At 54.4% G+C, this 13,985-nt stretch overlaps 1 long non-coding RNA gene across 1 annotated transcript; it reads left to right on the top strand.

Annotated features, from left to right (window-relative positions):
* On the top strand, positions 1-8,153 carry LOC119113191 (uncharacterized). Its single transcript, XR_005095847.1, has 3 exons — positions 1-45; positions 6,970-7,209; positions 8,086-8,153. It is a non-coding gene; the product is annotated as an uncharacterized LOC119113191 (long non-coding RNA).
* Positions 8,154-13,985: the final 5,832 nt, after the last annotated feature.

Here is a 13,985-nt window from a genome sequence, read left to right as displayed (position 1 = left end):
GCCGGCTGACTCGGTCAAGCAGGAGCCTGCGTCATCGCCCTCCAGGTGAGCCTGGGCTCCAGCTCCAGGGATGACTGCAGCGACTATCTCTCCCGGACAGGCCCAGTCATCCCTCGCCGTCTCGCGGTCCGCGGCAGATCCGTCCTTGACCGCCTCCCACCCGGCTGACCCACCTGGAGCCGTCTCCCCCCTTTGCACACCCGTCCAAAATCACTTCCCAGCACCTCGTGCCGCCCGGCCAGGTCCGATGGAAGCTCAGCTCCAGGCTCACATGCCTGGGACTGCCTCCGTTCCACCGGACTGAGCTGGAGCCCCCCCCCCCCCCCCCAAGGAGAGTTAACTGCAGGTGCTTTCCCTGGAAGACCCTCTTGGAGGCGGGAGCTATATGCTTCACACACTCGCGCTTCCCATGCAGCAGGAGGACCTGAAGCCGCCCTACCGCCTGGCATACCCTCCCGGAGCCCTTCCTTCCCCCACGGCAGACCTCCTGAAGCCATGGCCTGTCCGAACCCCATCCGCCAGACCCGCCCGGAGCTGCTTGCTCGCCGGAAGGCCCGAGTGGAGCTGTCTCCCTCCTGCTCCCTTCTGCCCGAGTGGAGCTGTCTCCCTCCTGCTCCCTTCTGCCCGAGTGGAGCTGTCTCCCTCCTGCTCCCTTCTGCCCGAGTGGAGCTGTCTCCCTCCTGTTCCCTTCTGCCCGAGTGGAGCTGTCTCCCTCCTGCTCCCTTCTGCCCGAGTGGAGCTGTCTCCCTCCTACTCCCTTCTGCCCGATCGTCCCGGAAAGGCATCTCATCTCTGATCCCGGCTAGAGTCTCCGACCGCCCGGCAGACTCGCGCAGCCGTCCGTCCCCCTCCCCCTTCCGCGGAATTGGCGAGCGGGGCATCCTGGACGGCCACCGACGGCCGTCGTCCTGGACGTCCTGCTCGTCTTCTGTGCTCTGTCCTGGGCGTCGTCTGCTTGTCTGTGTTCTGTCCTGGGCGCCCTGCTCGGGTCGGCTGTGTTCCGTCCTGGGCGCCTGCTCGGTCGTCTGTGTTCCGTCCTGGGCGCCGTGCTCGGTCGGCTGTGTTCCGTCCTGGGCGCCTTGCACGGTCGTCTGTGTTCCGTCCTGGGCGCCGTGCTCGGTCGGCTGTGTTCCGTCTTGGGTGCCCTGCAGTCGGCTGTGTTCCATCGCGGGTTATTCAATACTATTCCTCAGTAACTGTATGTGCATCTAGCGTATCTTTTGTGCAGCTGTTCACCTAATTCAAATTTTGTCTAGCTGTGCACTCCCCATCTATTGTTGTAAGTGCGCAACACCCAACCTGTGTGATGTAATGTAAATATCGATTTACGACTGGCTGAAGATGTTTGTCGTTTCGTTTGCGCACGATAGTTTATCGAAGTTTGTATGTCACAGGCTCTGGCTCTGCCACGGAACCTTTACTGGGCGGAAGTCCATGACCCGCTCAGCAGCACTCCTGCAGCACGGGTTTGAGGTCGGGGGAATTCCTAATCCTACCGGCTGTAAGAAGCTGTAGGTTTTGTCCCGCACCTTACCCTGCCAGACTTTTCGAGCGCCACGGACGCCGGTCGTCATGGCGTCGATCTGCTCTGCAGTGGAGCGCCCTCCGCGCAGATCGCGTGACGCCGTCCACGTCCACACCTCGAGCACGCGCGCTCCAGCGGTCTGGTTTTCCTGCAGGGGCAGGCAGAGGCACGTGACTGCGCACGCGGGGAATCGCCAGTCATTTTAATTGACTCCGTCCGGATGGAGCATATTTAGAGCTATATCAACAATCGTTAGTTACCGGGAATCGAGATGATGGCATTCCTAATGAAACGTCGTAACTGACGCGGCATGTTTATAATTTGTAGACGGCAGCTGCCAGCCTTGGTGATGATAACTTGCACCATCTTCGGTACTCCGTATGAACGAGTTGCCTTGCTAGGATGTATTTCACAAGTGTGTCTGTGTCACCTTGTCTTTGTATGTGTGATGCACCTTCTCCGAACAATTTACCATTTATATTATATATATATATATATATATATATATATATATATATATATATATATATATATATATATATATATATATGTGTGTGTGTGTGTGTGTGTGTGGTGTGTGTGTGTGTGTGTGTGTGTGTGTGTGTGTGTGTGTGTGTGTGTGTGTGTGTGTGTGTGTGTGTGTGTGTGGCGTGTTATCGGTGGCATATTCTGTCGAGTCCCTTGCCGACTGACATCCATTACGCTCTTATCCATGGTCAGCCTGTCGGCTCGCCTGTCAGCCTCTACATGGGGCCTCTCTCCGCCCGCGGTCTCCCGCCTAGCTTCGTCCGTCTGCCTCCGTGTCCGGTCCGCCAGTGTGCGTTCTCCAGTCTCCGTCCGCTTATCTCCGATGGCCGGTCTCCTGCCTGTCCGCAAGTGTCCTCTGTCAGCCTACTGGTCCGGGTCCTTCGGTCTGCCCGTCTGTCAGTCTGCCAGTGTGTTCTCCGTCCTGGTGTCAGCCCTGAGCGTGGGCGTCTGCCGGCCGTCTGGTGCCATGCTGTCCCGTCGCGGGCGTGCCGTCGGTCGGTCGCTCGTCTCGGCCCGGCCGCCGGGGCTGTTGCGGCCGGCGCCGCTGACGTCACGGCCCGACGCCCTCCGGCGCCGTGGGAGACCGGTCCGGTCCGGCGGCCGACAGCTGCCGGCTGGCGGCGGCCGGCGCCCCCTGCCGCCGCCGCGCGCCGCCGACGGCCGGCGGCCGCGCGCGGGCCCGACTGGCCGGCCCCGCCGCCGCCGTACTTCGCCCGCCGCCGGCGGTGGCCGTCTCGGTGCCGATTCCGCCCAGCGAAGGCGACAGGAGGCCCGTCCGCCAGTGATCACCACGGGGGACAGGCGCAACCTGAGACGCGTCTCGTCCCGGAAATATCAGATGTCAGCCCCGTCCTCCCTCCCCTCCCCCGACACTGATGCACGCACTCCGGTCGGGTGGTCGGAAAACATCCCCGCCTCAAGGCACGGTCAGCGGCACGACGCTCAGCCCAGAAGTCGAGCTGGGCCTCTGCTTCCTCCACTAGGCTGGGCGGAGACGTAGCAGCGTTGGCTTTATACGTGCGCGACAGTTCACGAAAATGGTAGACTTTTCGATCTTTGGCGACCTTTTTGAACACGTTATCCGAATGTTATCAGTTTTGGGCCCTCGCGTGCTGAAATGTTAGTTTGTTAATGTGCCCAGGAGCGTATGAAGGTGTCTCAAAAAGTGATGGGTCGAGGCCTAGCTTCTTCGTCAACCATTCTCACGCATGAGCGGAAGTTCCATGCTCAATTTCGCACCGAAAGTGGGTGGAGCACCATCATGTCCGGCTCCTACACTTTTCTCTGGCGTCGAGCAATCAGTCGCCTTCTGCAATGTTTGAGGTTCGCGAAAAGAAATCGCACCAGACTAACATTAAGCTGAGACATATTGTTCTTAGAATATTTGGCCTTTCCTCACTGCTGCACACAGTTTGTTGAAAGCGGACGCTGGGTGCTCTCCCCCAGGTGGCATGTGTGTGGGTGATGACCCCCTTCTTCCCTCTGCCCACTTTCCGATCGTGTTTTTCGAGAAATAAGTAGATCATGACATCAGCAATATAAATAATAAATTATGTTAAAAATGATATCGTAAAGGCTACGGAAAAGTGGGCTGTCATCTGCCTAAAAGTATTTCTCTAGTGCTTTACACGCTGCTACAGAATGGAAACGTTGAATTTCAGCCTCTCGGCTACAGTTGTCTCTGTGGCAAGCTTGTCATCTGGTCACAACTGGTATTCGGATGGTGCATTGGTGAAATATACCTTTGCGTTGCCCGTGGGCGTAGGAACAGGGGGGGGGGTGGGCAGGGGGTCATGCCCCTCCCCCCACTTTTCAAGGTGGGGAGGCCAGCAATGTTAACTGGCCTTCCCACTTTTGAGATTAAGATTGCATTTGGCTTACTTTTGCACTGCATTTAACATCCATGCCGATTTACCTAGTTCACCAGCCATCTCCCTTGAGATGTGTCATCTTTTGCGTTTGCTCATTGACCATCACTTAATCTGACAGCCACAAGGGCAACGCCGCACGGCCTGGAGACTGCAACTCCGGGCGTCGAGGCTGTTAGTACTATGGCTTGCGAGCACGCATGTTCAGCACCATATTACATAGTTTTCTTATAAGTAATCAGCTCTGACAGGACCTTGAGCATTATAAGACGAACATGGGCTAACCGTGTTAATGCAAATTATGAACCCCATTTCATCTGCAATCTGTAGTCAGGGAGAACCAAATGGCCCTTCAACCCTTGGCCGAAAACGGTGATGTACCCGTGGTGTTCTACTCAAGAGGCCCCTTGCCTGGAAGGGAATAAGGGGTCTCATTATTGTTGAGTAGAGTGGGGCTCTCATTATTGTTGAAAAGCGCGGGTCAAAGGAACTTGAAAAAACGGGCAAGGTTATGCCATGTTTGCCTGAGAACGTTTATCTCTTTCAGAAGGTATTATTGAAACAAATTACATCAATAGGCTTGAACATGTTCGCCGCAACCTCGAGAGCAAGGACAAGGATAGTCTGGGTTGCAACTTCCGTAAAACCGATAAGTTTCGGCCACTGCAAGTGCCACCAGATAGCGGGCGCCGTGCTAATCTGTTTTCTGGACAGATAAATAGCTGCGGAAACACGAAAAATAGAGATTTTACCCTCACTCTTCCAGTTCAACCACTAGATTCCAACCCCACTTCGCTGTGCTTTAGGGGCCAATCCGTTCCTTTCATCAATCAAAAAATTGCACGCGTGAAATACGCCCCCAGACTGCCTTTTAAATACACGATCTGATATCATGAAGCGTCCAAGGATACTTTCTCAGAAGCGTCGTCATTTTCGTCCACCCGTTGGCCACAACTTAATATTAGCTGCCAGTCCGACGCTGCGCGGCCTACGGAAACTGCAACGCCTGGGGACGAGGCTTGTGGTTGTAAAATTTTCGAGTGCACATGCTCAAAATTACGCCACGTAGCTTGTATAACTATTTGAAGTGTTTAAAGGTAATCATTTCAGAAGCGTCATCATTTTCGTCCACCGGTGGGCTACGCCTAAATATTAGCTGCTGAGCTAACGCTCCGCGGATTATGGAGACTGCAACGCCTGGTGCCGAGGTTGACCACTCGATTTGCAATCTAATTCTCGTCTTCAAATCTGGATCAAACATATCGATCTACAATCTACCTTCGCGATGACCTCAATGTCTGTAGAACCCAGATAAAAAGTGACAATGCTTCTGAATTATATCGGCTTAGAAAGAGTCAGCTAACCATTGTAAATTAAGAGCGCCGATGATTTCTTTCATGCAGTCGTTCGACGCCTGATTTATGCAGCTTATTTACCTCAAAATGCAAACGGAATTGAGCTCACGGTAGCTTCTGGTTTGTGTTCTCGTTACAAGGTAAAAGTAACAATGAAACGAAGAAAACCGTGCCACTTGTTAACAAGTAAGCCATATCCGTGGATTTTTCTTTGGGGGGGGGGGGGAGGTCACCATAAGATGGGCTTTTGTCAACCCTGTGTTCCCGCTTGGCAAGGCTCTGGCTACGCCCCCGCCTACACACAAAAGCAGATCAAGTCGCGTGCGTTGCATGATGGGCAATGAAGTGTCCGTTGGGCGAATCCATACCTAAGGCAGACAGTTTCCCCGTAGGCTATTTTTCTGCGATGGTGTGGTGTAAGGGAAGATAATTCTGGAAAAATGCTGTTGCAGGTGTCCAACACATGTTTCATACACCATGTACAAGTAACGCTGATACAAAAGTATGCAACAAAGGAGCCACTCGATCAGCCCGCAGTCAGTCATGCGGGAGACATGCGGGCCAGGGCAGCGACCACTGACGGCGGACAGGAGCGGGGCCCAGATAGGGAACATACGACGGATGGGCTTTATTATGTGGCTTGGTTCTTAAAAGAGAGTCTCCAGTTTTAGGTATTTTGTCACATTGTTTCCAGCAGTTTCAAGCTCCCGAACTTGTTTCCGCCTAAAATGCTGCGACGTCGTATTTCTTGACAAGCAACCAGCGAAATGGAGATGCATGAAAAACCTGGCGCAATGTGAGCCATCGATCCACTTTCAAAATTCTCACCAGCCTACATCCATGCCGTATTTTGGCATCTACACTGTGGAGGCAAATGCTTCATTAATGACCCAAAATACTTACCCCCGCACGGAATTTCGTCTCCCCAGGAAAGACAATGTTAAAATGGACGATAAATCTAGGAAAGCTGGATAGCCTTATTTGCCAAATGACGGATGACTCGAATAGGCAAGATTGTGCATCAGTGATAAACAGCTCTAGATGCATAGCTAGCGTAGTAGCCGTGACATTTGAGTAAAGAGTGACAACAATCTCCATCCCTCCCCTCCCCCCTCCCCCCGGTCATCGGGCTCGCTTTCCAAAAAACAGTTCCTGAAGTACACCCTGAGCTTGGCCCCCACTTTTTGAAACGTTCCTACGCCTACGACGTTGCCCATTACCCCGGTTGTCTTCCAAATTATTGTGCACCAGGGCCTGAAATGCACAGAGCTCGGATTGAATTCGTAGCTAACACGTTTGGTTGCAGTTGCCTATGTGTCCGACTTGGCCGTTACGTTAGCTCCAGTTCCTTGCCATAAGCTGCATAGTCGAAGCTGTCAGTCCATGGAATGAGATGGTTTGCAGTGGACTGTGATCGTATGTGCGTGACCTTTGGTGAACTGTGCACCGCCCCCATCAGCGTGTCCAACACGATCGACATGTGACCTCGTCCTTGTCTTCCTGCCCAGCATGCCTGAGGCAACGTCACGTGACCGGTGACCTATGACCCCGTCCCTGCCAGCCGAACCCGCACGCCTGGGGCAACGTCACATGACCTTTATGCGATCGATGGCCCCGTCGTTGTCAGTCTGGCCCGCGCGCATCCAGCAGGACCATGTGACCCATATGTGACCTGTGACCCCGTGCCTGCCAGCCGAGCCAACACCCCGTCGGCCGAGTCGGCGTGCTCGGCGGAGGACGTGGCCGCCGCCCTGGACGCCTCCTGTCGGAAGTCGGCCGAAGTGTTGTCGAGCGCAGACAAACACTACCTGATCCAGCGCTGTTTCCGGGCCTATGACGTCATCGGCAGCGCGCGGCTCGACTCGCCGGCGCTGCGTCAGAAGCGCAAGACCTGGGTGGAGATCTGCACCGAGTACAACCGCAAATTTGGCAGGTGGGCGATCGGTGGGCACCAGTGGTCAGTTGGGCGAAGACCGGCCTTTCTCTCGCGTCCCACTGATCATTGCCGTGACAGTATCGGCTATGCTGGTCAAGATTCGATGCGGAAACGTTGGGGCTGATTCGGTGCCTTTGTTGTGGTGAAATCTGTTGCATCCCAAATTTTGTGAACCGGCTTGTTTTGGCTAATTATGATGAACCGCTTGCCTGTCTGGTTGGTGCAATATGTGGTCAAGGCGATGCAAGCGAAGAGATAGCTCAGGTGGTTTTGTGCATGGTTGGTGCAATATGTGGTCAAGGCGATGCAAGCGGAGAGATAGCTCAGGTGGTTTTGTGCAGCTTCCGTTAGTTGCTTGCCTTACGTGTTTTGAAGTCCGACTGCTGCAGATTCCGCTAGCACGCTTTATTCTGTGGGTTTGATCCCTGTACATGGCCCAGGTACTTGGCTTCATGAATCATAAGTCTGGTCTTACCGGTGTTATGCCTTACCATGTACGATTGTATTTCTTAAGAGCAGCACGAAATTGGAATTATTCGTGACTATCCAAAGTGTAGTGTAAAGTGAGGCAACTCTGCATGGGCCATGCCCCGGGGACGTGCCAGGTACAAGTTCAGTCCCTTTGAACTTTGTGAATTTGTCTTGCAACCCCTACGGGTATTGCGTGGGAGAAAGTCTTTAAATACTGTGGTGTCCTTCTCCACCGACTTTCGAGCCCCGAGAAATGCCTAAGAGTCGCTGGGTACGATTTCATCTGCTTGAAATATACAGAGTCCAGGGTCGGCTGTGCCCGAAAGCGCCGCTGTTTCGTGAGCCTGCGGCATATCCTGGCGTCACGCCTGTCCCACTGACAGCTGTTACGGCGGCCGGCAGGAGTCTGGGGGTGAGCACTGTCAAGGGCGTGTGGCGACGCTTCGTCAAACAGCGCAAGGATGACCTGATTGAAGACGCTGAAGCTGCGCAATAAGGAGGACGTAACCGAGCAGGCGCTGATGGAGGACATGAAGGCTTTCCTCACCAGCTACCGGCTGTCGGGCGAGCAGGACGACCGACAGGACTTGCCGCTCTACAAGCAGATCAAGGCAGACGTCGAGGAACGTCCTCTCACGGTGGGTCGGACTTCCCGGACCAACTTGCCGGACCGGACCGGACCGGACCGGACTTCCCGGACCAACTTGCGTGAGCAGCCGAATGATTCAGGACGCGGGCTCTCTGACCAAAGAGAGTGTTCAGCTCACACCGGAAGAGGTTTACCATGCTTTCATTTTCAGTGGGGTGATGGTGACAGTCATTGAAAGTCGCAGATGTAAGTGTTGGAAGAAGAGTGAGAGAAGCATGTTTCTACGTTTCCGTACAGACGGGCTTTCAGGACATTTGGATACAATGCTGTAGAACGTATGAGAGGGGTTTTGTCGAGGACATACTGCATGTATCGGAGTCAAACATTGCATCACCCTTTGCTGAAGACATGTTTATGGCCATCGACCTGTTTTCCAGATAAGTCACCGATCGCAGCAGATGTCGCCAGAGCAGATGCATCAACCAGCTCCTTAAGCTGGCGCAAGCCGCCACCCTCCTCTGAGAGCGGCGGACGGTGCTGCCGCTGTGGCGGCGAACGACCGGCAACTCCGGCGGAGGAGCCCGATGAAGGTCTGATGTCGGAAGAAGATGTCGAGGAGGGCAGGTAAATCGTGCCATGGTGTTGTTTTGGTGGACTTAACCGGCACCCATCTAAAGCGGTCCTCCTCAACCATGATCGATGCCGATGGATTTGTAGGAAATCAACTGGAAGTCATTGAATGAACCATCTCCTCGAATATTCACTGTTTTTGTTGAATAGTTTGCCACCTCTCTGTTGTGACCTGCGCTGTTTCCCGCTCCATGTCACCATCTGCTTTGCTTTCAGCGTGCTGGACCCGCGTGACCGTTTGTGGAGTGATTCAGCATCACGGTAGGGACCCGGAGAGTCGTCCGGCGTCAGGCGGCCCGCCGCCGGACGCCACGGGCCGTTTCGGCAGCCGGCCATACAGCCGGGCGCCGCGATGGCCGGGGGCCGGCGCCGGCAGCGCCCCTGGCGGCCAGCGCGGCAGTACGCGGCCGGCCGGCTGGCGCGCGCGAGAAGTCACCAGATCGAGCTGCTCCACATGCGCGAGCAGCACCAGAATGGCGCTGCAGCAGATGCGTGAGAAGCACCAGTGGGAGATGGAGAAGGCGCGCCTGGAGGCCGAGATCCTGGGCATGCCAGCGCGAATTACTGGCGGCTGCGGCTGGAGCGGAGCCGAGCTGGTGCTGGGCCGCCGCCTGGCCAGCTCGGCTGAGTGAGGCCACGGACCATCCTCTAGCCGAGGGGTCAGGTGGGGGGCTTCGTCGCCGGGGCCGCCGTGGAAATTTGCTGTCTGGGTTGGTCTCGGCTATCAGGATTTAGAGCGGGGCGAGGCTCTTCGTCCTTAGGGCTTGGCGCCTTTGCAGCAACTCTGGGATTTTGTAGCCGTGTGCTCGCTGATCATGCAGAACAACTGATATTATCCGCCCATCTGTCGTGTTTTCGCATTAGTATCGGTGTATCATTTCATTGAATGATGGCAGTGACATGTTTCAGTTATTTTTAACGGATGTCAGCGACAAAGGATGGCCAAAGGTCGGTTAGAGCGTTGTAACATATGCCCAGCTCCGGTATTTCCTGTGACACAGTGTTGTTTTTTATGCCGTTGAGCTGCTATTACTAAGGGAGCAAGTTCATGGATGTCATGGGTCCATAAATTTGGACAAACATGTTGCTTGACAGCTTTCCCTGCGATGCTCCGTTAGTGTCTGCAGCTTTGTAATAAACAATCGTTAAAATGCAGGTTGTTACATGGTGATTTGGTTTTCATTCTGGCTTCCGTTTGACAGGGATACCCTGATATGTGACAACGTTATAGTCTGACAACGGATGTCTGATAGCGGACATTTTTCTGCGTTACTCGCTACACGAAGTATCACTAAACGACCAGGGTGCCCTTATTAGTGGCAGGGTGACAAACAAAAGTCTCGCCCAGCAGTGAAAACCACTTTGTCAACGTTTCGGCAGTGTCGTTGCGCAACATTCGAAACCCACCGGCCTCTTCGTTTGTTGGAGAGAGGATGAACTCGTGACGAAACTCCCCGTTGAAGTGGACAGCGCGATTTTGGTGGGTTGGTTTACAGCATACGCAGCAAGCTTTGGTGTCCAGCTACTCTAGGCCTCAACCACTCATATGGGCTGGAAAAAAACAAAGCACTCACAAAGAGCATACATAACACAAATCACTCACACAAACACAAAACGCTCAACTACTCATGCGACCTAGATGTGTGAACTTCTCAATACATTTCAAAAAATGGTCGTGGTTGTGATGCCCTGCAGAAAAATATGAGTTGATGAAACCATTGACGCAATGCCAACTGATTACCAATCATGAGTATTTACTGACGTCTACCAAAATTTTGTAAACGGCGTCTGACTGCTGCCTCGTGAACACAATAGGGATGAACTGACATCTGTATAACGTAAAGTGCTGTATGACATTTCCTAAAACACTGGCATTTGCACGCACCCCCGCACGTATACGCACACGCACACACTCAACGCACACAAAATTATAACGCGCCTATTGTGAGGAGTTTAAAAACGGGCAAATACAAAAAACCTCAGACCATGGCAGCGTTGCTTTTCGAAGACATGACTCATGCATCCCGGGATGCGACAGTGCAGATGAAGGTTTGCTAAAAGTGTGCAATGCATATGCCCCCCGTTTTGCCGAGCTTGATTTTGCAAATCGGGCAGCTGAGCTGTTTGACTGTTTCTGTATTGGTTTGTTGCCTAAACAAGTGTGTTCGATATTCTCGGAGGGCTGACATGTGTCTAGCGCTGTTTTTATGAGACACGGTAGCGGTCGTCACTGTGGTGTTTGTTGTCAACGCACTTCTAATACGAAACTTTTATTCGTTTTTTAAAATTTTCATGGGCCTCAAGAGCCGCGAAAGTGCATATATCGGACTGAAAGCGTGCCTGCGAAGCATCAGCAATGTCCTACGTGCCTATGAAGCACACTGATCATCCCCAGCCGGCACAGACGGCAAACGGTTTGATCTCTCGGCCGCCGTTAAAGGCTTGGAAGCATGGACATGACCATTCCTGCGGTCAGTGGGGACTCGGACCCCAGCAGCTTTTGCGCAGAACGATCTTTGTTCTCACCGAACAACATGACAGCATAGCAGACATGGACCTCGGTGCCATTCAAGGCGTGGCTACACTTTAGACTGGTGGTATGTCACCCCCGCTCTCTGCCAACACACCTCATTGACCGTTGTCCACCGAAGAGCGCGCGCAGAAGACGGCCGTGCTGGGGTGCGAGGGTCGGTGGGGCGTGGGACGGCCGAGCGCAGTCGGTCGACACCACCAGACGCGGGCCGGTCATCCGTCGGTGCCGGCCACGCGCTGTGGCAAGGTCTCATCTATCGGCCTCACCCTCTCCCCGCGTCAGGTCTGGTGCGTCGGCCCAGGTCTGTTCTCTGTGTAAGTCTCATTCGTTGATTTCTTCCGCCCGGTCTCCTGTGTCAGGTCCTAACCGATCGATGCACGTCCTTCATGACAGGTCTGATCTACCGGTGCCGGCCTACATCCGTGCCAGACACTGTCCGTATTGGCACGCATCTTGGTCAGGTTCATTCGTCGGTCTCTCCTCGGGCCGCCCCTGTGTCAGATTGCATCTGTCTATCTCAGCCTGCCCTCTGTGCCAGAGGTTTGTCCGTCCCAGTCGGTCCTGTGTTCAGATTAAGCTGCCTGTCTCGGCCTGCCCTCTGTGCCAGAGGTTTGTCGGTCCCATTCGGTCCTGTGTCAGATTACATCTGTCTGTCTCGCGCCTGCCCTCTGTGCCAGAGGTTTGTAACGTCCCAGTCGGCCCTGTGTCAGATTACATCTGTCTGTCTCGGCCTGCCCTCTGTGCCAGAGGTTTGTCCGTCCCAGTCGGCCCTGTGTCAGATTACAGTCTGTCTGTCTCGGCCTGCCCCTCTGTGCCAGAGGTTTGTTGGTCCCAGTCGGCCCTGTGTCAGATTGCATCTGTCTGTCTCGGCCTGCCCTCTGTGACAGAGGTTTGTACGTCCCAGTCGGCCCTGTGTCAGATTACATCTGTCTGTCTCGGCCTGCCCTCTGTGACAGAGGTTTGTTGGTCCCAGTCGGTTCTGTGTCAGATTACATCTGTCTGTCTCAGCCTGCCCCCTGTGCCAGAGGTTTGTTTGGTCCCAGTCGGTCCTGTGTCAGATTACATCTGTCTGTCTCGGCCTGCCCCCTGTGCCAGAGGTTTGTTGGTCCCAGTCGGTTCTGTGTCAGATTACATCTGTCCTGTCTCGGCCTGCCCTCTGTGACAGAGGTTTGTCCGTCCCAGTCAGCCCCGTACCCGATCCAACGGCCGGTGTGGACCGCAGGCGCTGGTGCCAGGGCCTGCAGCAGGGACGGCTGTCGGCTGGAGGCAGGCTGCTGCCAGCCACAGCAACGCGTGCCGAGTCTGTGGAGCCGTTGGCGGACGTCGGACTGACCGCGCAATCCTCATCAACAGAACCTCTGAGGCGACGCGGCACCGCCTGCAAGAGTTGCAAAGCCACTGCACGATTGGCCGGCCGCTGGCAGAAGTTGGGTGGGTTATTTCCTGGCGCGCAGGGCCGGCGAATACAGCTCACCTGACCAGCAGCGAACAGAAGCAGGCAGCACTTGACGCAGCAGCGAACAGAAGCAGGCAGCACCTGAACCAGCATGAACAGAAGCAGGCAGCACCTGACCAGCAGTGAACAGAAGCAGCGGAGTGCCGGCCGTCGACAGTGCGGCAGACTCGCCAGTCCCCAGCAGGCTCGCAGCGGTACGGCGCCATGTCGGCCTGCGCCGGCAGCCTGGTCTGCCTGACTCCCAGCCCGCCCAGCCCGCCCAGCGCCGGTCAGGAGGTCACGCTGCGCGTCACGGTCGTGCGAGGTCAGTGGTCAACGTGCTGACAGCACAGTCTCAAGGTCATGTGGAGACCAGTTTTGTGGCTTAGGTCGCAAGGGTCGCGTCATGCAAACCCGGAGACTTGTAGAGGCTATGCTATGTTCGTTTCTGGTTTTGAGTGTGGCACTCCGAATCGAGAAGCGAACCTGCCATACATCCCTCGCATTATTCAGAACCGTACGACTATCATGGTGCTGGCGTGAAAACCGTGTTTTTAATGTACCATTTGCGAAGACAGCCAACAAAACTTGTTTTCGGTGTGAGAAGTCTATCAACAATTTCGTTTTGTGTGATGCCTGCGTCTAATCCAAACAGTTGCGAACAACGGCTGAAGTAGATTTGCTAATGGGAATCAGCCAGCCGAAAGGCCAGTGACTGTGCCACAGCCAGTTTCCTCGCAATTGGGTTACATTTAGTATATCAGGTACCCGGGGGTGTAGCTTCGCATTCAGCTCGATACCTCCAGATCCCAACTTTGAAATAGACCTCCATTTGCTAAAGAGAAGTAAATAAAAACCGTGGATAAGTTAGACTGCATGTGAAAACGGAAAATTGACATGGCTCAGCCCTCTACTGCACAGCTGGCTTTGACAAATTACAGACCTACAAGAACGCAAGTTTCACAAAGCGTGTCATTCTCACCATCCCATATATAACCCGTCAGCGACGCATGGGAGTGATGTTTTTGAGAAAGTGGATTGAGTTATGATCCACATTGTTATCACGAGCCCATCGGACACACATCACCAAACGTGGCACACACTCACATTCTTGC

Source organism: Pollicipes pollicipes, unplaced genomic scaffold (genome assembly GCF_011947565.3).
Source record: "Pollicipes pollicipes isolate AB1234 unplaced genomic scaffold, Ppol_2.1 Scaffold_2555;HRSCAF=2994_pilon_pilon_pilon, whole genome shotgun sequence".
NCBI classification, from domain to species: domain Eukaryota; kingdom Metazoa; phylum Arthropoda; class Thecostraca; order Pollicipedomorpha; family Pollicipedidae; genus Pollicipes; species Pollicipes pollicipes.
Note: the sequence above shows the minus strand (reverse complement) of the source record. Positions and strands in the feature narration are given on the sequence as shown.